The sequence below is a fragment of the Tachyglossus aculeatus genome, chromosome 3, assembly GCF_015852505.1.
Source record: "Tachyglossus aculeatus isolate mTacAcu1 chromosome 3, mTacAcu1.pri, whole genome shotgun sequence".
Classification (NCBI taxonomy): Eukaryota; Metazoa; Chordata; class Mammalia; order Monotremata; family Tachyglossidae; genus Tachyglossus; species Tachyglossus aculeatus.
The window spans coordinates 89009890-89034089 of record NC_052068.1 but is presented as its reverse complement, the minus strand read 5'-3'; the positions used below and the strand labels follow the sequence as shown (position 1 = coordinate 89034089).

Below are 24200 nucleotides of genomic sequence, written 5' to 3'. Positions count from 1 at the left end.
CTCTTCTTTAGGACTTGCGAGTCAAGGAGGCCCAGAAGAATCCGTGTCTAGCTGCAGGAGGGACAGTCCATCTGTTGAAGCTCTCTTACCCAAAGCCTCAGTGAGGCTAAGAAACTCGGTAGCCCAAAGCAACCCCACCTCCCCGCTCCCAACACTCACCAGCCCAAAAGACACGTCTTAGTCGTTGCTGGAGCAGCGCGGTAAACAGTAACATTTGTAAATGAAATAGACCATGAAGTCCAGACTCTCTTTGGGGATAGCCCCCGAGGTTGTCCACACTGATTTCTCCCGAGGAGATGGATGCCTCTTAGAGAATGCACAATGGATAATTATGTTGCAGCTGTTTGCTATTATTATTAGCATTATTATTAGGATAATATTTTAATTTCGCAGAATAATCTAGTTTTGACAAATTATAACAATTTGGGCATCAGCCAAGGACAAGTGTATTATTAGTTGTAATATTAACAGTACTTCTGCAAGCAGTACTAATACTAGTTGTATTCTGTAAATGTCGAACAATGGTGTGTTCAGATGAAAAGACAATATCTCTGGCCCAGAGGGCTAAGAGTACAGCTCAAACAAATTGAACACAGTGATTTCAGTGAAATTAGAATGCACAGAGAGCTCTGGCCTGGGAGGTAGGAGCCTGGGCTGGAAGTCTACCACAGCCAGGAGCAGAAAGAATTGTCAATAAGGAAAGAGAACTTCGGTGGCTTGGGCCTCAGTTTGCCTTTCTGCCGAGTAAGACTAACCCAGTGTCTAATAAGCATCTCACAGTCTTCCAGGGCAGTTGGGAGGACCAAGAGGACAAGTAAGCACAGCTTTCTCCCCATTTTTAGGTAAATTCAGGTTCAAACAGTCGTGTGGAGCCAAAGAGCTGTAAACTAGAGTATATTTGTGGTCTGCTTATGATTTGCACTTTGGCCTGTGCAACCTCCAGAGCTGAACTGATATCCTTCAATGTAGAGGAGGATCGAGTTCATTGTTCAAAAGGAGCTTCCTGTTCTATGGAGAAGGGTGTGAGCTAAACCTAAGGCCCGATTCAATACAAGGATATTTAAAACAGGAATGGAAGAGCTGCACTAGTCTCTCTTTTCTATCTCCTGGAGTTTTAGGGCAGGATTATGACTCCTGATGCTCCAATCTCTCAGGGTTTAATCACCACTCTGAACTGTAAAATGCCCGAAGGCAGGATCACATTTTATATTACTTTTGTAAGCTGCCTAAGTGCCTAGTACAGTGCTCTCCATAGCAAGAACTCAATAAATGCTGTTGTTGATGATGATGATGCTGAGGTGGTTTTCATTCACTTTTTGAATCAATTTCTTTGCTTCTAAAGGTTTTCCTCTGTAATATAGCTAGGGATTGTCATTGTTGATTGTTGTAGCATATTTTCCCAAGCACTTAGTACAGTGATCTGCACACAGTAAGCACTTAATGAATATGAATGAATGAATGAATCAGCCACAAAGTTTTTCTCCCCTTTTCCATAACCTACCCATATTTCTTTACTTTTTACAGTGCTCACTTCTGCCAAGCTAGTCAATTTCTCTTTCTCATTAGTTTTCTATCCTCTCAGGCCTTGCTTTTCTACTGCAAGCTTCAAACTTCTAGCTGATACTGTATGAACCCACATCAAAGTTTTAACCAGCCCACTCCCTCAGGGAGGCAATGGCAGTAAAATGATTTAAATCAGCTGTTTCTCTTATTCATCTCATAGTCTCCCTTGGCCTGTAGATGAGCAGCTGTTTTCAGGATTCTATTAATAGCATTTGAGGTGGGTTAGGGGTAGGGATGAGGAAGAGTTTTGGGAGTTGGTTGGTGGCAGTAGAGTGTTATGTTCTTGTTTTCAAGATTTCTCCGTAATTGAGGTAAGTTTTCCTGTAACAATTCTGTTATTGACCTTTTTCTATCATTTATGGTTAAGTAGGAGTTGTTGATGGTGGCTGTATGTCTTATTGAAGTCAGTGTTGCTAGCAACTGGCTAGGAAACTTGAAAAGGTTAGACTACAATCCTTTTTTGAAAGGTTCTTTTTCACTCTTCCTTAGGAGTTGCGGTCCTTAAAAGTCAGATTCTTTCATTCCCCAGATGCATCTTTGAGGGCTGTAGCTGGTTCTTCTGAATCTGGGGGGCACTGGAATGTTGTGTTTTTAAGACACTGTTGCCATTGTGTCCTAACCTAAATGCTTGTTAGAATCAACTGTATTTATTGAGTGTTTATAGTGCATTGTATGAAGTGTTTGGGAGAGAACAATGTAGTGGAGTTGGTAGATGTGTTCTCTGCTTGCAAAGAGCTTATGGCCTGGAGGACCTCCAGGACATACATTACTTGGGAAAGCTTATTTAAAATGGGGTCTCATCAGAATCATGTTTCAGGGAAAAGGCCTACTTTTAAATGGGGTTCCCTGCCTCTAGGAATTCTTAAGGGAGACAACATGAATAGAAGTCTGAGCCACAGCCCTACAGTCCCAGTTCCATGTACTCCATAGATTTGCTGTGAGATCCTTGGCTAGCTACTCAGCTTCTCAGTGTTCTAGTTCACAGGCTGACAATCTTCTAAGGATATACTCATTTTCCCCTGCAGGAATTTGAATTGTGTTTCCTTGTCTCTTTCTGCCACTTTACTGTGGCCCCCTGAAACAAACCCCAAGAAAAGCTCCTTTTCATTCTGTCTGGTTGGGTTAAATGGGCTCTCTTCTAGAGAGCTATGGCATTCTGAACTGTGGTTTCCTTCCACTAAATGCCAGCCGCCCAATTTGAGATGTGGTTTTACTCTCTTTAAACGGGAGTCCACAGCCCAGAAGTGCATTTTGATGCAAAAATTCTCAATGGAGAAGAGAAAAGAGGTTTTTAATCTTAGATGGTAATTTGACTTTTGGTGGTGTCAGTGGAGGCATTTATGAAACGAAGAAAAAATTTTGATGTGGTAGGCATTCAGATTTGAAGAGCTGCTATAAATAACTGAACTAGATGATAACTTAAAATAAAAGTTTATTTTTTGGTGCTTTGTGAATTTTATTCAAGCATCTTCTGAAAGATTAGAATGTATCTAGTAGCTATGCTATTTTTAGACCATGTGCTGAATTTGGGGGATTTAATACATTTAAACTGTGGATGATATTTTGTATAGCCCCCCAAAAGGTCTGAAGATTACTTTATAAACCCAATTCATGTGATGCCACCCCCTGCCCCCCAGAATCAGCATTCATTTTTGGTCAGTGCAAGATTAAATCAAATCATACACTTAACTCTGGAAAAAAAAGATCCTTAATCTGTATAAAAATTCTTAGGGAAAATAAATCAGTTATCAAAATATTTTGGGTTAGTGGTCTACTAGAATGAAAAATAGTTTTATTTTTGCAAGACAGTTGCTTTAGGCATTTCAAGAACTTCTTACCTGTGATAAATCATGTTTGCATTATGTATGAAATAATTTGACAGATGTAATTTTAATAGCATATTATTAACTCTAAATTGAGCACTCATCCGACCTGCTATTTGAATGACTCACACTGGGTTTATCTGGCTAGTTGGGCCCCAGAAATGTATTTAATATTGCAAAAAGGTTTGGGTTGTCAGCTCTCTGCCATTATTGGATTCACACAGCGGAAGCTCTGTAACGATACACTATTTCACTGTTGCGGAAAAGAGCAGAAGAGGAAGCTTTGTCCTCCTCTGACTAGTCTAAGGAGCCTTCCAAAATGTTCACTTAGCTCCATGCTACTGTTTTAGGATTCTAAGAACTGAGAAGAAGGCATCGTAACAATCACCAATTAATGAAGCCTTGAGTCTGTCTATACAGTGTCACCTAGTGGATAGAGCATGGGCTTGGGAGTTAAAGGGTCTGGGTTCTAATCCATACTCCACCACTTGTCTGAGGTGAGACCTTGGGTAAGTCACTCACCTTCCCTGTGCTTCAGTTACCTCATCTGTAAAATGGGGATTAAGATAGTGATGTGGGCCATGGACTGTATCCAACCTGATTAACTCATAGCCACCCCATTACTTGATACAGTGCCTGGCTCATCATATGCGCTCAAGGAGTAACTTTTTTTTAAAGTCAAGCAATTGAATCTGTTGTATTTGGACGGCAAGTAGGCAAGTGAGGTGTCTAATTGAGGGGAGCTGCCCTACACCTCTCCCCCCGCCCCCCCCCCATAGCATATTTTTTAGGCTTCATTGATCTCTCTCTAATCCCCTTTGCCAGTGTTGACACCACTTGGTTCTGCAGGAGTAGGGAAGGGGATCTTCATACATTCAAACTTCTCAAAACTAAAATAGTGGACATTTTTTGACTCTCAGAACAAATGTGGGTCTGGGGGCCATTTTGAACCTTTATCGAATCCAGTGATGATGATGATGATGATGGCATTTGTTAAGCGCTTACTATGTGCAAAGCACTGTTCTAAGCGCTGAGAGGCAGGAAGGTTGGAAATGTGAGAAAACACAAAGAGAGGCTGCTGGAGTCTTCACCAGCAGAAAAATGTAAATAGCACTGCTCCTTCAAGCCAGAACTAGTGGTCAGAATGGCAAGTTCTTGCCAGGATACCCCTTGGTCCGGTCACGGGACTGAATGAGGGGGGAGTGTTGTTCTGGCTGTAAATTCCTGTCGCATTCAGTCATATTTATTGAGCAATTACTGTATTTAGAACATTGTACTAAGTGCTTGGGAGAGTACAAAATAACAATAAATGGACACATTCCCTTCCTGCAATGAGTTTACAGTCTAGAACTAGAGTCTTATAGTCTACAGTCCCGAGCAGTGACCTGCTCTGTGGAAGATAAGGAGATCAATCCGACTTTCAGGATCTCAAGGAGCGTTTAGTTCAGCATTAGCTCAAGTCTTCTTGGGTAACTTTTCCGGGAAACGGTGCAAGTTATCTTTACAAGCTTCAGAGCTCTGCAGAAGCAACCCTAGGATGCTCTCTGCCTTCTGGTGGATCCGAACTCCCGCGTGCAGATTGCCGTACAAAATTCCCCTCTTTGCAGGTGGCTCTGGCAGGTGAGAGACTTTTGAACCCTGTTTAGAGGGAGTAAGCCCCCAATTCTATCACTGATACCGGTCGCAAAATCAACTGGAGACATTGTCTTCTATCGTGCCCAAAGGCTAAAGGAAGCCTTGCAGAGCTCATCTTTTTGCTAGATGAAGGACGATCTGTAAACCTTTGTGTCACTGTCGAAATGAACCCTGGAAACACTCTGTTTCAGAGCAAAACAACAGTATCAGTAATCAATACCACTACTACAAAGTAGAAACTCCAGATCGAACAACTTCCTTCTTCCCATCAGTCGATACAACAGTGCCCTCCACTGTCTAGTGGTGGTATTGTGCTTCCATTCCATCTTGAATCAGCCATCTTTCTTTGTGTAGGAAGTTCCTACTAATGAGGATAATAGTGCTATTTAAGTGCTTAAAATGCGCCAAGGATTGTACTAAGTACTACAGTAGGCACAAGGTACCCAGATCAGCCCCATCCCTGCCCACATGGGGCTCAGAGTCAAAGTAGGAGGGAGAACAGCTACTGAATTCCCATTTTGCAGATGAGGAAACTGTCACAGAACAGTTAAGTGACTTGCCCAAGGTCATAGAGCAGACGAGTCGGGATTAGAACTCAGGTCCTCTGACTCCCAGGCTCTTGCTCTTTCCAATAGGCTAAGAATTTACTGAGCACCTTCTTGGTGTGGTTCACTGTACTAGGCACATGGGCAGTACAGATTAATGAAGTGACACATTCCTCACATGGGCAGGACAGATTAGTGAAGTGACACATTCCTCACCTACCCGGAGTATACAGTCCGTGAATTGTTTGAAAAGGGTGAGGGGAAAAAAACTGGAGTGTACCATATCTGAGCTTTGTAAAATGGGTTGGGGGTGGAAGAGACGTATTAGTGTGACTAAATATTTGGTTTACTCGGGATGGTCTTGTAATTTTGAAAGCTGTCCTATTTTGAGACATTTGTGTGTCTTTATTGAAATTACCCAAGACTCTCCTGGCTAAACTCTTCAGGTTTCCTTGCACCAACTACCCTGGCTACCCTTTTCTTACTTTAAATATGGTGACTATCACATTTGAACTGGAACATGCTTAGTTTAGGACCTTCTGAATACTGAGAGTTCTAGTTGTAGAATGCTCTTTGGTTAAATGCTTTTAAAACTGATGACTGCATATAGGACTTGAGACAAAAGCAGCATTAACTCATGCTGTGTGGTGTATATATTTTTGTAAGAAAATCTTAAATGTCTAATAATAACGGTATTAAGTTCTTGCTCTACACTAGGCACTGTACTAAGTACTTGGGTAGCAATAATCAGATTGGACACAGCTCCTGTCCCACATGGGTCTCGTGGTCGAAAGTGGGGGAGGATGGGTATTTTATCCCTGTTTTACAGATGAGGTAGTTGAGACACAGAGAAGGTGTGATTTGTCCAAGATCACACAGCAGGAAAGTGGCTAAAGTGTGATAACCCAGGCCCCCCAACTTCCAGGCCTGTATTCTTTTTACTAGGCCACATGGCTTTCCTACTTTCATGGGATTCCCTGAAAAATGTATCTGAAAGAAAATTTTTAGCACCATAATTTATCTTCTCTTCCCATCCCTCCCCTCTCACTGTGCCTCACTCCCACAGTCATCAAAAGGGATGGGGCAAAGGGTATAAACTTGGATGATATCCTACTGACTTAAAAAAAAATAGTTAGCCTACTTTTATAAATCCAGATCAAATTTATTTCTTGAACTTTTAAGCAATAAAAACCTTTTAAGAAAACCACTTTGTTCTGAGCCTGGTGATTAATCTTTAGTTCAATTTAATAATAATAATTATTATTGTGGTATTTGCTAAGCTATTACTACGTATCAGGCACTCCACTAAGCTCTGGGATAGATACAAGAAAATCAGGTTGGACACAGTCCCTGTCCCACGTGGGGCTCCCAGTCTTAATCTCCATTTGGTAGGTGAGGTAACTGAGGTTCAGAGAAGTTAAGTGACTTGCCCAAGATCACACCAGCAGACAAGTAATGGAGCTGGGCTTAGAACCCAGGCTGATGCTCTATCCACTAGGCACACGGCTTCTCTTCTCCAATGGCGAGTCATTGAAACAGCATAAACATTCTGACAGTGATTATAGTTAAGTTTATTATCCAATCAAAATTCCTATTGATGTTAAGTAGAGGCTGACCTTACAATTCTCTAATGCCAGAAACATTAAGCTGGCTTTATGCAAGGCTTGAAATTGACACAATAGAAATTTCAAGTGCTTCCCTCAGTTATTCAGGGCTCGTTTTGGGCATACAATCAAGATCCTTTGGTGCTCATTGTTTTCCGTCTTTCCCTCCTGCCTTCCCTCCTCGTTTTCGGCTTTTTAAAAAAATATATCCAAGTTAGCACTTTCTGAGAAGAGAGCAGTGGGTTTCTAAAAAAGAGTCAGCAAAAAGCCAGTCAATCTTGGTTATTGTAGCTCTAGTTAAAGATAGGGAGGAGGTTGCACTGGCCCAAATTAGTAGCTTGGGCTTGGGAGTCAGAAGGACTGGGTTCTAATCCTGGCTCAACCACTTGTCTGCTGTGTGACCTTGGACAAATCAGCCTCTCTGTGCCTGTTACCTCATCTGTCAAATGGGGATTAAGACTGTGAGCCCCGTGTGGGCCGGGGACCGTGTCAAACCTGATTAACTTGTAACTACTTCAGCGCTTAGAACAGTCCCTGGCGCATAGTAAGCGCTTTAACAAACCTCATCTCATCTTATGCTGTCGAGTCATCTCTGTCCCATAGCGATGTCTTGGACACATCTCTCCCAGAAAGCCCCACCTCCATCTACAATCATTCTGGTAGTGTAACCACGGAGTATTCTTGGTAAAAATACAGAAGTGGTTTACCATTGCCTCCTTCCATGCAGTGAATTTGAGTCTTCACCCTCGACTCTCTCCCATGTTGCTGCTGCCCAGCACAGGTGAGTTTTGACTTGTAGCAGAGATGGCCAGTGGCTAGTGAGTGGAAGGCAAAGTTAGGAATGGAATGGGTAGGCCTCTGCCTTGACCCTTCCTCCCATAGTTGAGACTGGTAGAGTACTGGAAATTCTCCAGGTGTAACACTGAGAGGGGACTTTAACAAATACTGTAATAAGATTTCTTTCGATTAGCCATGGATTTTGTTTATCCATGTCTTTATTTCTCTTGAGAATGGATTGTGACTGTAGATCAGTGTTTTTGCAACTGAATGGGGCCAATCACCCTGACTCTCGGGCCTGGGAGGAATGAAAGTTGGTTTTGATCTTTTGCCCTTGAACTTGAGAACCAAGTGGGAGATACAGCGTGAGAGATCTAAGTTCCATTCTTGGCATCAGCATGCGTTACAGCAGCGGAGACTTTCCTTGATTTTTTTTTTTTTTTGCTGAGAATAATGTTGATAATGTCCTTCATGGCAATGAAACCAAATAAACAAACATTGCTTGAAGTGAAACCCTTGGAGTTGGAAAATGCCATTAAAAACAAACTACTGGTGTTTCCAAACTCATTTCAAAAGAGTTTTGATTAATTATAATGCCATGATGTGCTAAGCTGGCTCAATCATTCTTCTATCTGGGTTGGAGACTTGGACTCGACTGTGCCTGGTGACTTAGTTTGAGTGTGTAACAAGCTAATTGTGGTCTGGAGTGATGAGGAGAGGAAGGAGGCTGCCCTGCATGACTCTGCAGGTGTCATTTAATCACCTGCTTTAGAAACAGGGATGGGCAGCAGCATTTGAGTTGAAAACCTGTTTTCAATGCAGTGATTGCCTCCAAACTATGCAAAGAGTTTCCCTCTTGAATCCTGCTTTCTGTGACTAGCTTGGAGTGAGAATCGGAGGGAAACAAAACTGCCTTGATCTGTACAGACTAAGGGTTGTTTGAGGAAGACTTTCTTGACACTAAGCCTCTAGAATGTAAGCTTGTTGTGGGCCGGGAATGTCTCTACCAATTCTGTTATATTGCACTCTCCAAAGCACTTACTACCAAGGTCTGCACAGAGTAAGCGCTCAGTAAATGCCACTGATTGATAGAGACCATTCTGGTTGCAGTAGGAATCTGAAAGGGCCAATGTGACATTAGTAACATTAAGTGCTTAAACTAGGATTCAGCATGGCTAAGTGGAAAGAGCACAGGCTTTGGAGTCAGAGATCATGGGTTCAAATCCCGGCTCTGCCACTTGTCAGCTGTGTGACTTTTGGCAAGTCACTTAACTTCTCTGTGCCTCAGTGACCTCATCTGGAAAATGGGAATTAAGACTGAGCCCCACATGGGACAACCTGATCACCTTGTAACCTCCCCAGTGCTTAGAACAGTGCTTTGCAACTAGTAAGCACTTAATAAATGCCATTATTATTATTATCTCTACGGAAGTATCAACATAGAACAATAGAAATGCAGTTTCTGAAAAAAAAGGGCAGGGGAAAGAGGTGGAAAAGTAACTGAATTTAAAATGAGCTATTAGCTTGCAATTTTAAAATAAAGATTTTTGTACCATGCTTAGAATCATATACACCTTTTGAGGATGAATGAGCACTGCTAAGTACCATGTCAAGATAGGTCTGTACTATAGCTATCCCAGGCAGAATTGCTTTTTTTTTTTCCTTTGAGGATCTCCAGAGAAGGCAATTCCACAGTTTTCTTGGGTAATGGGTCCTACAGACCTGGTGGGTTTTCTTTCACAAATCTCTATCACCCGCCCTTCACTGTTGTCTAGCCCAATACATTTGGGGCTCTGGTTTTCCTGCCCTTCGGTGCTCAGGCACAACACGGAATGATTTTCTGAGGTCAGCTAGGAGTCAGACTAACTCCTAGCTACCCACCTAGAAAGAATTGCAAGAAAGAAAAATGAGTCAGAATTTGAAGCCCTTTTCTGAGGGGAATAGAAGAGAGATCCCAACGATTGTGAAATGAATGCAGTTTCCCGTAGGTTTTGGGAGTTACTACCAACTATTGCTGCTAAAATGTCTCGCATGCCTCGGAGAAAAGGTACCATATAAAGGTAAAGTTGCATGAATACTGTTATTAGTACTAATAAATATTGATAATAGCAACTAAAATGTTATTATTAACATTAACAGCAATAATCATTACTTGGCTGCATTAATGTTGCCATAGGAACCTTTACATTCTAGACTTCTCCCTCCTTAATTTTTCAATCTTAATGTTGCAATAATGTTAGTTATTGTATTTAATATATAGCATATTTGTTGTCTTTTATGACTGCTGTTAATTAGATGTGCAATCTTTTATTAGTGTTTGGAACTATAATTACCTCAGCTCCAGGAAGTTTTGATAATCAGAATTCAATGCAGTTTTATTGACTTAGTTTTCCAACAGAAGTTATGAATTTCAGTGAATCAATATTCGTTTAAAATAGGACACCCAAATTCAAACAGGCCTTTAGTTAGTGAGCAAAGTGGCAGCAAAGCAATCCATCTTAACTGGTTTTTATGTTTGAGTATGTCAACATTCTTCTATTGAAGGCTAATTTTCTATGAGAAATCATTCCAGTGAGTCTTCTTTTTTTTTGTATTGTCCCTCCTGGTGGTACATAGATTACTTCAATATTATACATTGGGCAGGGGATTTAAAAATGCAATCCTTCCCCTCATCTCACCTCCCCACCATTTGAGAGAACTGTAAAATAGCTGCTGAATGGGATGAGCAAGGCTGTCTCACTCCAAGCCCATACAAGGGTAGTAGTTGAGATTTGGGATGGAACAGTAAATTTACCATAGACTGGTAAGCGTCAACCTTCAAGAGTCTCAGTATGGTCTCTGCAGTTATATTGAGAGAATTGAATAGCCAGCCCTACTGTTGGGACCACCTATTCCTATTTTCTAGTTCTGGTTCCCCTTGCTGGGGCTATTTTGTCAGTGGGGAAAATCTCTAACAGGAGGACTGCCTAAGGCATACTGAGAGGTGGACAGATCCAGCAGGAATCCTGGAATATGGTTTGCTAATGTGAGCAGCAAATATTGCGGTGGCTCCTAAGGCAACTGCTTCTGGGATAATAATCATAATATTAATAATGACTTTTAAAAGTACATATGTGCCAAGCACGGGGCTAAATGCTAGGGTAGATTCAATACAATCAGATCAGACAGTCCCTGTCCCATTTAGGGCTGACAACCTAAGGTGAAGTATTTAATCCCCATTTTGCAGATGAAAAAAACTGAGGTAGAAAGCTCATAATGTATGCCGGAAGATCATAGCCTCGTGCTGTGATCCAACTCTCAAAAGAATCTTTGCACTCATTTTGCAGTTTGCTGCACCCCCATCCTGCTATATTGCTTGTTGCAATTTGTGCCTCAGCAGGATTATGGCTGAAAGAGGTTGAGAGAATGTGTTTGTGGAGCTGAACAAACCAATAACACTATAATCAATCCCTTCTTGGAGGTTCTCAGACCTGTAGTCTCAGGACTGAGGGCTTAGAATAATGAAGGAACGTGGTCCAGTGGAAAGAGCACGGGCTTTGGAGTCAGAGGTCATGGGTTCAAATCCCGGCTCTGCCAATTGTCAGCTGTGTGACCTTGGGCAAATCACTTAACTTCTCTGGGCCTCAATTACCTCATCTGTAAACTGGAGATTAAGACTGTGAGCCTCCTTTGGGACAACCTGATCACCTTGTAATCTCCCCAGCATTTAGAACAGTGCTTTGCACATAGTAAGCGCTTAATAAATGCCATTATTATTAAGAATTTATTACATGTTAGGCACTGCTATAGTATAAGATTATCTGATTGGGTATGGTGGTTGCCCACCCACCCAATCACAGGAGTCACAATAGATCTTATTCCCCATTTTACAAATGAGGAAACTGAACTGAGGCCAGAAAGCTAAAGTGACTTGCCCAGGGGCACCCAAAAGGTCAGTGTCAGAGAGGAAATTAGAACCCAGATCTCCTGATTCCCAGTCATATCCTTTTTCTAATAATAATTGCATTTGTTAAGCACTTGTGTCACTGTACTAAATGCTGGGATAGATAAAAGGTAATTATGTCAGAACCAATCTCTGTCTCTCATAGGGCTTGCAGTCTAATAGTCACTAGACCATGTTGCCAACTTTCTTGATGGAAGACCCGATCGTCATCATTGCAAAGCCATGACTAACTAGTGCCACAGCAAATTGCAGTGTCATACAGTCCCACATTCAGATTACCATGCTTGTGTGGATTCAGGCTATGTACTTTTAGAATCCTGGAGCCAAAGAATGCATCTCTCAAGGCCAGACATGACTGCACCTCAGCTACTCCAGCTGGACTGCTGTCTTTATTAATTTTTTTTCCCAAAGAACTGGATTCCACAGTCTTCCTTGGTTATATGTTGCGGAGTTTCACAATCCTTATAGTCAGGGAATTATTCCTCAGGTCTAAGGAATAACAATTATGGCATTTAAGTGCTTATTATGTGCCAGGCACTGTACTGAGCACTGGGATGGATACAAGCAAATTGGGTTGGACACAGTCTCTGTCCCACGTGGGACTCACAGTCTTAATCCCCATTTTACAGATGAGGTAACTGAGGCATAGAGAAGTGAAGTGATTTATCCAAGATCACACAACAGACAAGTGGCCGACCTGGCATTAGAACCCATGATCTTCTGACTCCCAGTCTGTGCTCTAACCACTACTTCATGCTGCTTCTCCCTTTGTCTCCTGGCTTCATTTAATAGTATGTCTCTGCACACTGTAGGTGCTTTTCCCACCAAGAACCTTTAAAAGATGGAATGGACTGAATTAGGCCTGAGTTGAGGAGAGGTGAAGTTCCAAGTTTTAATTTGGGTTCTAGCCCCTGATATCCCACTGGGCTTGAACTTTTCTATTCCTACTCCACTGTCTTCTAGAGGAAATAATTTCTGGCTTTATCATGGTGATGTCGGGGGAGAATAAGCTAAGTGCTTTGAGCTCCTTAGAGGACAGGCTGTTAGTTCAGTGGAAAGAGCATTACTTTAAGAATCAGGAGACCTCATTATACCTGTAGTTGTCTAATGTGGGCCATTAACAAGCTCAACTCTCCCTGCTTGTGTTCAGAATGATTGGTGGCTTCAATCACTGAAGTTCTGTTGTGTGGCTTTGGGGAGAGGGAAGGGAGGGTGCCCCCTAACTTGCTCCCTGAACTGGAGGCTTTCCTCTTGGATCTGAGCAACAGGTATGACGCACTAGACCACAGTACCTCCCTCCTCCCACCCAAGTTTTTTTTTCTAAAACTGGTATTTTACTTACTATTTGCCAGGCACTATATTAAATACTGGGGGTAGACATAAAATGATCAGATGAGGCACAGTCCCTGTCCCACACAGGGCTCACCGTCTAAATCCTCATTTTACAGATAGAGCAACCGAGTCTGAAAGAAGTTAAGTAACTTGTCCAGGTCACACAGCAGACAAGTGGCAGAGCCAGGATTAGAACCCAAGTCCTCTGACTCCCAGTCCTGTGCTCTTTCCACTAGGCCATGCTCCTTCTTCTTGGAAGAAGGACATTCCCTGGAGTTCCTTGGATCTCAAAGACCTCCACAGTCAGGATTCCCTATTGTGAGCAAGACAACGAGTATTTCCTGAACCTACACAAGGGCAGAGCACCAGAATAGGATCTGGACACTTTGGTCTTGAAGAGGTGCACCTCTCCCAGAGAAGAGGCAAGATCATCCCAAGGGGAACTTCCTCTTGGCAGGACTAGGTCCCTGGCAGAGTGGACCCTGGGAAGCTTCTTTTTCCAGGGAGAGGGACAACAGGCCTAGAGTACATTTTTCTGAGGTCCTAAGTAGCCTCCATAGGGATCCCAACATTCACTGTTTTAAATTAATCAGTTGTTTTTATTGAACAAGTACTGTGTGCAGAGTCCTGTACTAAGTGCTTGGCATAGTTTAATGTAACAGAGTTGGTAGACACACTCCTGGCCCACAACAAGCTCACAGTCTAGAGGGGGAGACAGACAATATATATTAATTACAAATATGTACATAAGTGCTGTGGGGCTGAGGGAGAGGTGAATAGAAGGAGCAAATCAGGGTGACACAGAAGGGAGTGGGTAAAGAGGAAATGTGGGTTTAGTTGGGGAAGGTCTCTTGGAGGAGATGTGACTGTTGGATATAAATATAATGATATGCTTTTTGTTAAGCGCTTACTATGTGCCATATGAAGAGGGAGGATGTTCCAGTCCACAGGGAGTATGTGGGTGAGATGTCCCACCTCCCACCCACATTTCCTAGAGCTGTCCCTTCCCCCTTCTGTTCATATCTACCTCCCCTCCGGTCTCCTCATACCATTTTTCTAGGCAGGCACCAGCACGTCTTTCATTTTCCTCCTCCTGCTGTCCCACGAAGTTTCTGAAAATAGAAAGAAGAGGCTCAGAACATTAACTTTCTTTTAGGCCTGCTGCCTGACCACCATCAGGCCTGTGGCCTGTGAGTCAGAAAGCTGGATTTCATGGCTGGTTTAGCAGCTTCACAGGCCACACTGCAGAATCAATCTGCAACTGGAGCTAACACAGGGGCAGAGACCCAGTGACCTGTATGCTCCCATAACTTGCCCTTCTGCAGAGACTGGGGTCCACCCCTTATTCAGGTGCAGCTCCCCAGAAAGTAGGCTCAGTGTCTTCCCCTCCCAAACTATGTGCTGAATGGAGCCAGGGACCAATCAATAAAGGTATTTATTGAGCACTTCCTGTGTGCAGAGCAGAAGCAGCATGGCTTAGGTGGAAAGAGCACGGGCTTGGGAATCAGAGGTCATGGGTTCTAATCCCACCTCTGCCACTTAGCTGTGTGACTTTGGGCAAGTCACTTAACTTCTCTGTGCCTGTTACCTCATCTGTAAAAGGGGGATTAAGACTGTGAGCCCCACATGGGACAACCTGGTTACCTTGTATCTACCCTAGTGCTTAGAACAGTGCTTGGCACATAGTAAGCGCTTAACAAATGCCATCATCATCATCACTGTAATAAGTGCTTGGGAGAGTTCAATACAACAGAGATGGTAGACAAGCTCCCTGCCCACAAGAAGCTTGTAGTCTAGAGGAAAGAAAAGAAATGTGAGTCCTGTCACTTCCACCAGAATGTTGATTTCCAAGTTCTGTTCTTTTCCTAGCTGCTATTGACATCTCCCGGCAAACTTCTGAGAAGTTAGAATGGGGTCACCCCGGACAGCGCCCCAGCCTGACGGGGTGGGCTTAAGCTCTCTCTCCTGTTTGCTGCCTAATTAACAAGTTGGGTCCTTGCCAGCTCTTTATGTCTATCACGTAAGGGTCGTTTCCATTGGGTTTAGACAGACAGTCTTACTTTAAGAACCTTATTGATCAGCTGCTATCCTCACGTGGCTAAAGTGCTCCTCTTGGGGGAATGCTCTTGTGTTTTAAGTGCACGCAGTTACTCTCATGACTGGCTTGTAAACAGGTTTTAATGGGGCTATTAGTGTAAAAGGACAGGAAACTTTCAAAAACAGCCTCTTAAATATTCATGAGGATGTTTAAATCTGGTGCTTAATCACCACTGTTTGCACATAGCTAACTGGGAGGGGAGCTGACAGACTGGCTTCACTATTAGCAATTGACAGGGCATTAATAAACGCTCTTAGATGCATGATTAATGGCTAAAAGACAAGTGTGTTTTTTTTTTATTTTAACAAAAGGAGCCCCTCTTTTTCAGCCATGTGGTCACAGGAGGCTGGTGGGGTCTTCCTCTGGGTGGGGGGAAGTGGGTGTGGGAAGACAGTCAAGTTCATAGGCCCAGAAATAGCTTGACTTCTTTCTGTCCCTCTGCCTGCCTTTTTCAGGAGGCCAGGATGTTAGAGCCTAGAGGTTCTTCCTTTAGGACCTGCCTTCCTCCCCCAGGAGGATGTGGTGAAGGAGGAGAAACTCCCTCGAATAACCCCAGTGTTTTGAAGGATTGGCTATTTGCGTGCCACCCTGATATCCTTACTTCAGCTTACAGAGAGCCTTGGAGTATGGGCCCCCAGCAAGTTAAGATCACTCATCTTGAGAAGCAGTATGGCCAAGTGGAAAGAGCACAGGCCTGGGAGACAGGGGACCTGGGTTCAAATCCCTCCTCTGCTGTTTGTCTATGTGACCTTGGACTCTTTTCTAAGCCTCAATTTCCTCTTATAAAATGTGAGTCAATACCTGGTCTCTCTTCCCCTTAGCCCATGAGCCTCATGTGAGCTGGAACTCTATCTGACCTGATTATTTTCCATCTACACCCAGCATTTTGTATAATATCTGGCACATAGTAAGTGCTTAATAAATACTACTATGATTCTCTCCATCTCTTCATCTCTCCATCTCCCTAGTAGTGGAGTTACTGGTTTTCTCTTTCATACCTGGGGGCGATGATGTAAAGTGCAGTCTGAGTTTGGCATTTCACTATGTTTTTTACTTCTGCTGTCTGTAGTTCATATTTCTGATGAGGCAATAATCACCTGATTCTTAATATTCATATTTTGCTATAATCTCAAATGACAGCTGATGGCAATAACAGGGAGGCACCATGCCCAATGTTTAAAATAACTCAATATTTTCTGATTTGAGATGATAGGACTACCTTCAGCTGATAAGATAATTGAGGGTGTGCATATAAAGATTATTTAAGGGGAAAAATACCTCAGGAGAAATCATAATTTTCTCACTGGAGCTCGGATGACCTTAAATGTCAAAAAAAAGTGCTTCTGGGAGGCAAAATCAGTGGCTTCTCCAGCTGTGGAGTTGTGTGGTTTAAATTCAAGTATTAAGGTTCTTAAGACAATTTCATGGGAAAAAAATTACACTACTCTACCCCTATAGCAAAGTCCAATCCGGAACTCAGAGTCTGAGCCTACTTTTTTTTTATGGTCTTTAAGAAGTAATAATAATAATGATAATAATAATAATAATAATGGCATTTAAGATCTTACTATATGCCAAGCACTGTTCTAAGCACTGGGGGGATACAAGGTAATCAGGTTGTCCCACATGGGGCTCACAGTCTTAATCCCCATTTTCCAGATGAGGGAATTGAGGCACAGAGAAGTGTAGTGACTTGCCCAAAGTCACACAGCTGACAAGTGGTGGAGCTGAGATTAGAACCCATGACCTCTGACTCCCAAGCTCGTGCTCTTTCCTCTGAGCCACGCTGCTTTGCCAAGTGTTCTTCAAGTGTGCTTCTTTAAGTGTTTACTATGTTCCAGACACTGTACTATAATAATAGTAATGATTACTATTATTAAGCCCTGGGGTAGATACAAAAAAAATTAGGTTGGACACAGTCCCTTTTCCACATAGGGCTCACAGTCTTAATCCCCAGTTTGCATATGAGGTAACTGAGAAAAATTAAGTGACTTGCCCAAGGTCACACAGCAGACAAGTGGCAGTACTCTGACTCCCACGCCTGTGCTGTTTCCTCTAGGCCATGCTGTTTCTATGATTTGTTGTGTGCTTTTCCTGTGGGTTCTTGAGGAAAGAGGCCCAGCTATAATCATTAGTCTGATGAGTCCCATTCAGAAATAAAACAAAGCAGAGATGTCAGGACTTGACTCCTACCAGCCAGAGGCTGGAAATGAGCAAACTTTTATTTCTCCAGGCTCCAGTGAGGTCGAACCAAGTGGCTCTCCTCCTTAATGACTGATTTTGCTAAAATCATTGCTAGCCAAAGTATCATCATCTCCGGGACCAACTCATTGCTCCCCCAAACAAAAGAAAAGCCCCTCTGACCTAACCAAACATAATCACCCTTCAACAAAAGTCTTGGACCAAAAAGGGCAGCCAGAGAGAGGGAAGAAAGCACTTGCTGGGGATTGGAGTCATTCAGAGAGGCACTTAATCTCTGTTCCATGAGTGCTAAAGCATCAGGTTATTTGGGGGGTTGTGGGGAGGTGGTGATGTAATAGGCTAGATTAATATGATCCTTAATCACAGATCTGCCCAGGGAACCAGTACAACATTTTTCTAGGGAATGTGGACAAGCTGATGAAAAATGCATCTCTTGCTGAACAGTTTGCATTAAGGGCTTCCATAATAGCCAATAGATTGATTTTTTTTTTCTTTCACAAAACTCCAGTTGTCTCTCTTCCTGGATATATAGCTAGCAGAGAGCATAATCTAAGCAACCTACTGAATTGCAAGTTTGCGTTAAATGATTAGAATTGATATATTTGGTCACATTTCACTTACCAATGATTGTAATTCCCATTGCAAATACAAAGCATAATAGGAAGACAAAAATCCACCCAGCATATTGGAAACAAGTGCACTCTGGATGGGTAGGCCTGGCAGTTGATTGCATGAAACCTCCAAATTAATACAATTTGTGATTTATATCATGCCCTCTTATTCTAAAGCCTTATATCTCTTGAAAGTGAGTCTGATTGTCCCCGCCTCCCCATGACCAATCTTATGTCAGGAAAGGGTGAGGTGATTCATTCATTCATTCCCCTTTTAGACTGTGAGCCCACTGTTGGGTAGGGACTGTATATGTTGCCAATTTGTACTTCCCAAGCGCTTAGTACAGTGCTCTGCACATAGTAAGTGCTCAATAAATACAATTGATGATGATGATGATTCATTCAATTGTATTTATTGAGCACTTTGTGCAGAGAATTGTGTTAAGTGCTTGGAAAGTACAATCTGGCAAAGGAGACAATCCCTACCCAACAATGGGCTCACAGTCTAGAAGAGGGGAGAAAGAGATTTGATCCCTATGTTCAGGTTCAATGCTGTTTCAAAACCTTGAGTGCTCTGTTCTGTAGAGAAGGTTTGGAGGAGAGGGGAAGGGGAGGAACAAAAGGGAAGAGGTGGGAGCAAGTCTGGTGTAGGACCTCTGAAGGCAGTGTTGGTGGCTGGGATTCAACCTTCTTCTAGTCATTCAGGGACTGTTCTTGGTCCCTTCTGAAAATGAAATTACTAAGTGTTTACTATTGCCCATCGATGGATAATTGTGTCAGACAGTCAATCGTATTTATTGAGCATTTACTGTGTGCGGAGAACTTAGCACCTGGGAAAGTACAATGCAAGTACAATACAGCTCCTGTCATAGCCAGGACGCACAGTTTGAGACAGGGAGAGGAAGTATCTTACCCCTATTTTTTCAGGAGAGGAAACTGGTCTGCAGGGAGGCTAATCGATCACTCAGTGGTATTTTTTGAGGACTACTTGTATACATTACAAACACTAAGTAACCTGCTCAAAGTTACCCAGAAGGCCAATGGCAGAGATGGACAAGAACTCCAGTGTTCAGACTCCCAGATTTTCTTTCTTTGCTGCTTCACAGTGCCTTATTAGCATTTTTCTGGGTGCAGGGAACTATATAATAATTATAATAATTATTTTGGTACTTTTAAAATGGTATTTAAGTTCTTACTATGTGCCAGGCACTGCACTAAGCTCTGTGATTGATGTAAGCTAATCAGATAACATAAGGAGCCCTCAGCCCATGTAGCAGGGAGAACAGCCATTGAATCCCCATTTTGAAGATGAGAGAACTGAGGCTGGGAGAAATTAGGTAACTTGCCCAAGGTCATACAGCAGACAAGTGATGGAGTCAGGATTAGAACTCAGGGCCTCCAACTCCCAGGCTGATATTCTTTCCACTAAGCCATGCTGCTTCTCATAACCAATGGTAACAGAGGATGTGGGTGGGAGATAATAATAGTAATGATGGCATTTATTAAGCGCTTACTATGTGCAAAGCACTGTTTTAAGCGCTGGGGAGGTTACAAGGTGGTTAGGTTGTCCCACGGGGGGCTGACAGTCTTAATCCCCATTTTACAGATGAGGTAACTGAGGCACAGAGAAGTTAAGTGACTTGCCCAAAGTCACACAGCTGACAATAAGCAGAGTGAGGATTTGAACCCATGACCTCTGACTCCAAAGCCCATGCTCTTTCCACTGAGCCATGCTGCTTCATGTCTGCCCACTCTAGGAAGGACAGAGTAGTGCAGTCCTAGCTAGCTCAAGGGGAGAATTGGACTGGAGGTCACTAGATTGGTGGATTTGGGTTGGATTGATAGCTGAACTGGTTGATCTAGGAGCCTGAATGGAATTTTAGTGGACTGTTTATGTGGCCCAAATTCCCCAGTTAATTGTCAACTCTTGATTCCCTTTCTGCTTCAAGAGCTGTAGTCTGATTAATAAACTAGTTGATAACAAAAGTAGGTCTTCTGTTACACCACCAGGAGTCCAGCACTTTTTCCCCAAGACCCAATGACATCTTCCTTTAGCATTTTCAGCTGGACATCTATTGTTGCTTTGACCAACTCTAGATCCTTAAGTCTTATCCTCCTCCAAAGCATTTCACTGCTGCTGTTTTGCAGTCAGGTACACTTGGGCAGGGAGCAGTGATACACACAGATTTCTTATGCTATGTACAGTCTAGTTAAGTGGAGAATGAGGTAGTTGTCTGTCTAATTCAGGACTGCACTAAACGAAACATTTTTGCTCCACTTATTTCCTCAAAACCCGCATATAGCCTCTGCTGCCATCGGCTACACAGATTCCTTGCAACCCAGAAAAATACTAATAAGACTTTGAGAAGCAGCATGGAAGGAACATAATAATGGTACTTGCTAAGCACTGTTCTAAATGTGGTAGATACAAGTTTCCTGTCCTACATGGGGCTCACACTCTTTTTACAAATGAGGTAACTGAGGCTCAGAGAAGTTCAGTGACTTGCCTAAGATCACACAGCGGACATGTGGTGGAGTTGGGATTAGAACCCAGGTCTTTCTGACCCTCTATCCTCTAGTTCGCTCTGCTTCTTCATAGGATTGAGAATCTGAAGCCCTGTGTTATAGTCCATCTCTGCCACTGGCCTTCTGGGTGACTTTGTGGGAAGTGACACAGTGCTTAGTAATCAAATCTCCACTTCATTTGGCCAGAGTAAATCTGATGATTCTAGAAGAGCTGACAGTAAGACTCCATAGCAAAGAGTCTAGAACTAGAAATCCCACGACATTTAAAGCTACCAAAATGTCATTGCCTTGGAGTATGGCAAACTCGGTGAATCCATAAATAGCAATAGCAATCGGTGTGAGATATTGCTCTCCTCGCAGACCCAGGTTTTGTGTTTTGATCTTCATCTCAGGCAGTCTCCGCAAGTATTCAGGGTCCCAGAAATCTTTAGTCAGGGCCCAGCCATGTCTTGTCTCTGTGCATCCTCAAAGCGAACAGATGAAAATATAATTTCAGGCCAGTTTATTCTGCAGAAGGAGTTCCAACTTGACATGTGCTTACTTCAATTAGATTGTCCAGCAACATTACAGTGGAAAATAATCACGGGGAGGAGAGACTTTCCAGGAAGACCTGGGAATTGATTTTTATTTTTAACACTCAAATGCAATTCCAAAGAGCCCCCGTCTTTTGGTGGGAGTTGCGTATTAATGTAGTCCATCTGAAGAGAATGCATTAACAACTCTTATGCTCTTGTATTAAGCATTATGCCTCTTCTTTAAAGTCAGATTAATGGAGATTAGTGGTACCACTTAAGAGTTTAAACATCACACTGACCCAAATTGTTTGTGCTGCCACGAGGCAAGACTACATGAGGAGCTGAGAAGCTGGATGTCTTAATGTCAGAAAAGTGATTTCATTAACTGTTCTGTCTAAGAAAGCTCATCTTTCTTCTCTGCCCATAATCCATATGTTGCATTTCCAGATTTTTCTATGAAGTCTCAGCCCTATGAAAATGGTCTTGAATACTCATTTATATAAATATCCTTTTAGTAATCAAATATCACTCTTGTTCTTCTCCATTTGGCATTCGAGGGTGGTGTTCACTCCCAGAATACTAGAATGGCCTCATTAATGTTTCTTATCCATCGGAAGGATAAAAATAAATCTCAAGCAAAGGCACTTAGAAGTCTGTCATGTCGAGCAGGGGGGGAAAAGCGGATAGGCCTTAATTAATATTAACTTAAAAATGATGTCGTCATGAACACTTGGATGTGATCTGTGGAACAGGCTGTGGGAGATCGTGTTTTACACACAACATAATCTAAACTTAATAGATAGGGAAAATATTTCACAACCCCAAGTATTTCAGCCACCACAGTATGATAGGGATTCAAATTCATAAACCACGCCAGCTGGTAGGAAAAATATACCTTCCCTAGGGAAGGCCCCCTGTGTCTTCAGTGAGGGAGTCCTTTAGGAGAAATAAGAAAGAATGCGCAATATTTCATTGATCTCAGAAAGGATGACTCTAGCTGGAGTAGTAGCAGCAATTGGGTGTGATTAAAGGTGCATCCGAGGTAATTGTTTCTGGTAACTATAATTCTTAGATAAAAGTACTGAGATTTGTACCCAGTCAGGAGTCATGGAGAAATTCCCATTCTGTTCTTGTGTCTACTGAGGTGGTTTTGGCCTCCTCTAGATCCAGCCCTCTAAAGTTGCATTAGGACAATAATCACTGATGCTTCTGTTAGGGTTATATCACTTGGCCGCTCCCATCTTCCACATTGACAGTCTACCCTTCAGGCTCCTCACCTCTGCTTCTTTTGTGGTTCTTTTGCACTGTCCCATATACATTATCCTTAGTAGGGTCATTTTCTCCCTCCATAGAGAAATCTCTTCTCCCCATCCCAGAGGGATAGGGTTAGCAGGGTTTATGACCTTGCATCAGTCTTCTCTGAGCCTGGAACAGCTGTTGCCTCATCTCCCCCAGGCAAATCCTCTGACAACCTGACCCAAAGTAGCTCTCGTGGATCGAGCTGATGGACAAGGAACTAATGTGGGGGGCTGCCCTAACTTTTCAACGATATTCTTTGCTTAAGCCATAATTTCAAAGAAGTTCCAACACTTCCTTGCCTGCCCCAAACATTTACTAGCTTGCTTCTCCTGGGTGGAATGAAATCAACATTATTTGCTCGTATAAAAGAATGTGAACAAGGGGTCAATTGGCTGTTTGCAGAACAGGTTTAAAATTTAAATTCTAATTTTTATGAACTATCAGGCAACCAAAAGAAAAAAAAGGTAGAAACTCCACCCCAGAGGAATCAAAACAGTCTTGTCTTTTATGCTCTTGAGTCATTTCCGACCCACAGAGACTCCGTTGACACACAATGCCCAGGACGTCCCACCTCCGTCTGCAATCGTTCTGGTAGGGTATCCATAGAGTTTTCTTGGTAAAAATATAGAAGTGGTTCTTCCATGCAGTACACTTGAGTTTCCACCCTCTACTCTCTCCCATGCCGCTGCTGTCCAGCACAGGTGAGTTTTGACTTTTAGCAGATTGCTTTCCACTTGCTAGCCGCTGCCCAAGCTAGAAATGGAATGGGTAGGCCTCTGCTTGACTCTCCCTTCCATGGCTGAGACTGGTAGAGTACTGGAAACTCCAGGTGCAACCCTGAGAGGGTAAAGCAGGTTTAGTTACTGTCTTCCCTAAGTGAAGATCAGGATTCAGTCACATGCTAATAATAATAATTATGGTATTTGTTAAGCACTTACTATGTGCCAAGCACTGGGGTAGATACAAGGTCATCAGATTGTCCCACGTGAGGCTCACAGTCTTGATCCCCATTTTACAGATGAGGTAACTTAGGCACAGAGAAGTTAAGTGACTTGCCCAAAGTCACACAGCTGACAAGTAATGGAGCCAGGATTTGAATCCATGACTTCTGACTCCAAAGACCGGGCTCTTTCCACTGAGCCACACTGCTTCTCCACTTCCTTTAAGATAGGGGTACTCTATTTGGGAAACGGATGGTCCCAGACAAACTGGGATAGTTGTGTTTTTAGGTTTTTTCTCTTCTGAGATATTTTTCACTTTTGAGAGAGTCAGGACAGCTGAGACATGAAGCAGGCAAGCAGCCTTCTACTTACTGAGACTCAGACACAAGCCTAATCTTTATTATCCTGGCCACCTGTCCTGATACTGTCCTTTAAAATGCTCAGCATAACTCACTGTAGGTTCTCAGCTCTTACTAAGGTTCCCTAGATTTACATTGTTATTGTCTGTTATCTTGTACTCTCCCGAGCACTTACTACAGCACTTTGCACCCAGTTAGTGCTCAAATACAATTGAATGACTGATTGGAGGTAGTGGCTGAACAAACACTATGATGTAGGGGGAAGAGCTAACTTATTGTCAGGGTTTAAAAGATGCTGATAAGAACACTAATGAAGGTATCTGGATTTCTGCTAGTTAGGTGCAAATATGATACTTCACACTGTGATGTATTTAAAATTAGAATTTGTTAAACTCTGTTCAGTTTGACACACCTCTTCATGAATTCA

At 42.7% G+C, this 24200-nt stretch overlaps 1 non-coding gene across 1 annotated transcript; it reads right to left on the bottom strand.

Annotated features, from left to right (window-relative positions):
• Positions 1-23184: 23184 nt before the first annotated feature.
• Positions 23185-23320, bottom strand: LOC119926415. The gene has a single exon (XR_005450292.1). It is a non-coding gene; the product is annotated as a small nucleolar RNA SNORA7 (small nucleolar RNA).
• Between the last annotated feature and the right edge of the window lie 880 nt (positions 23321-24200).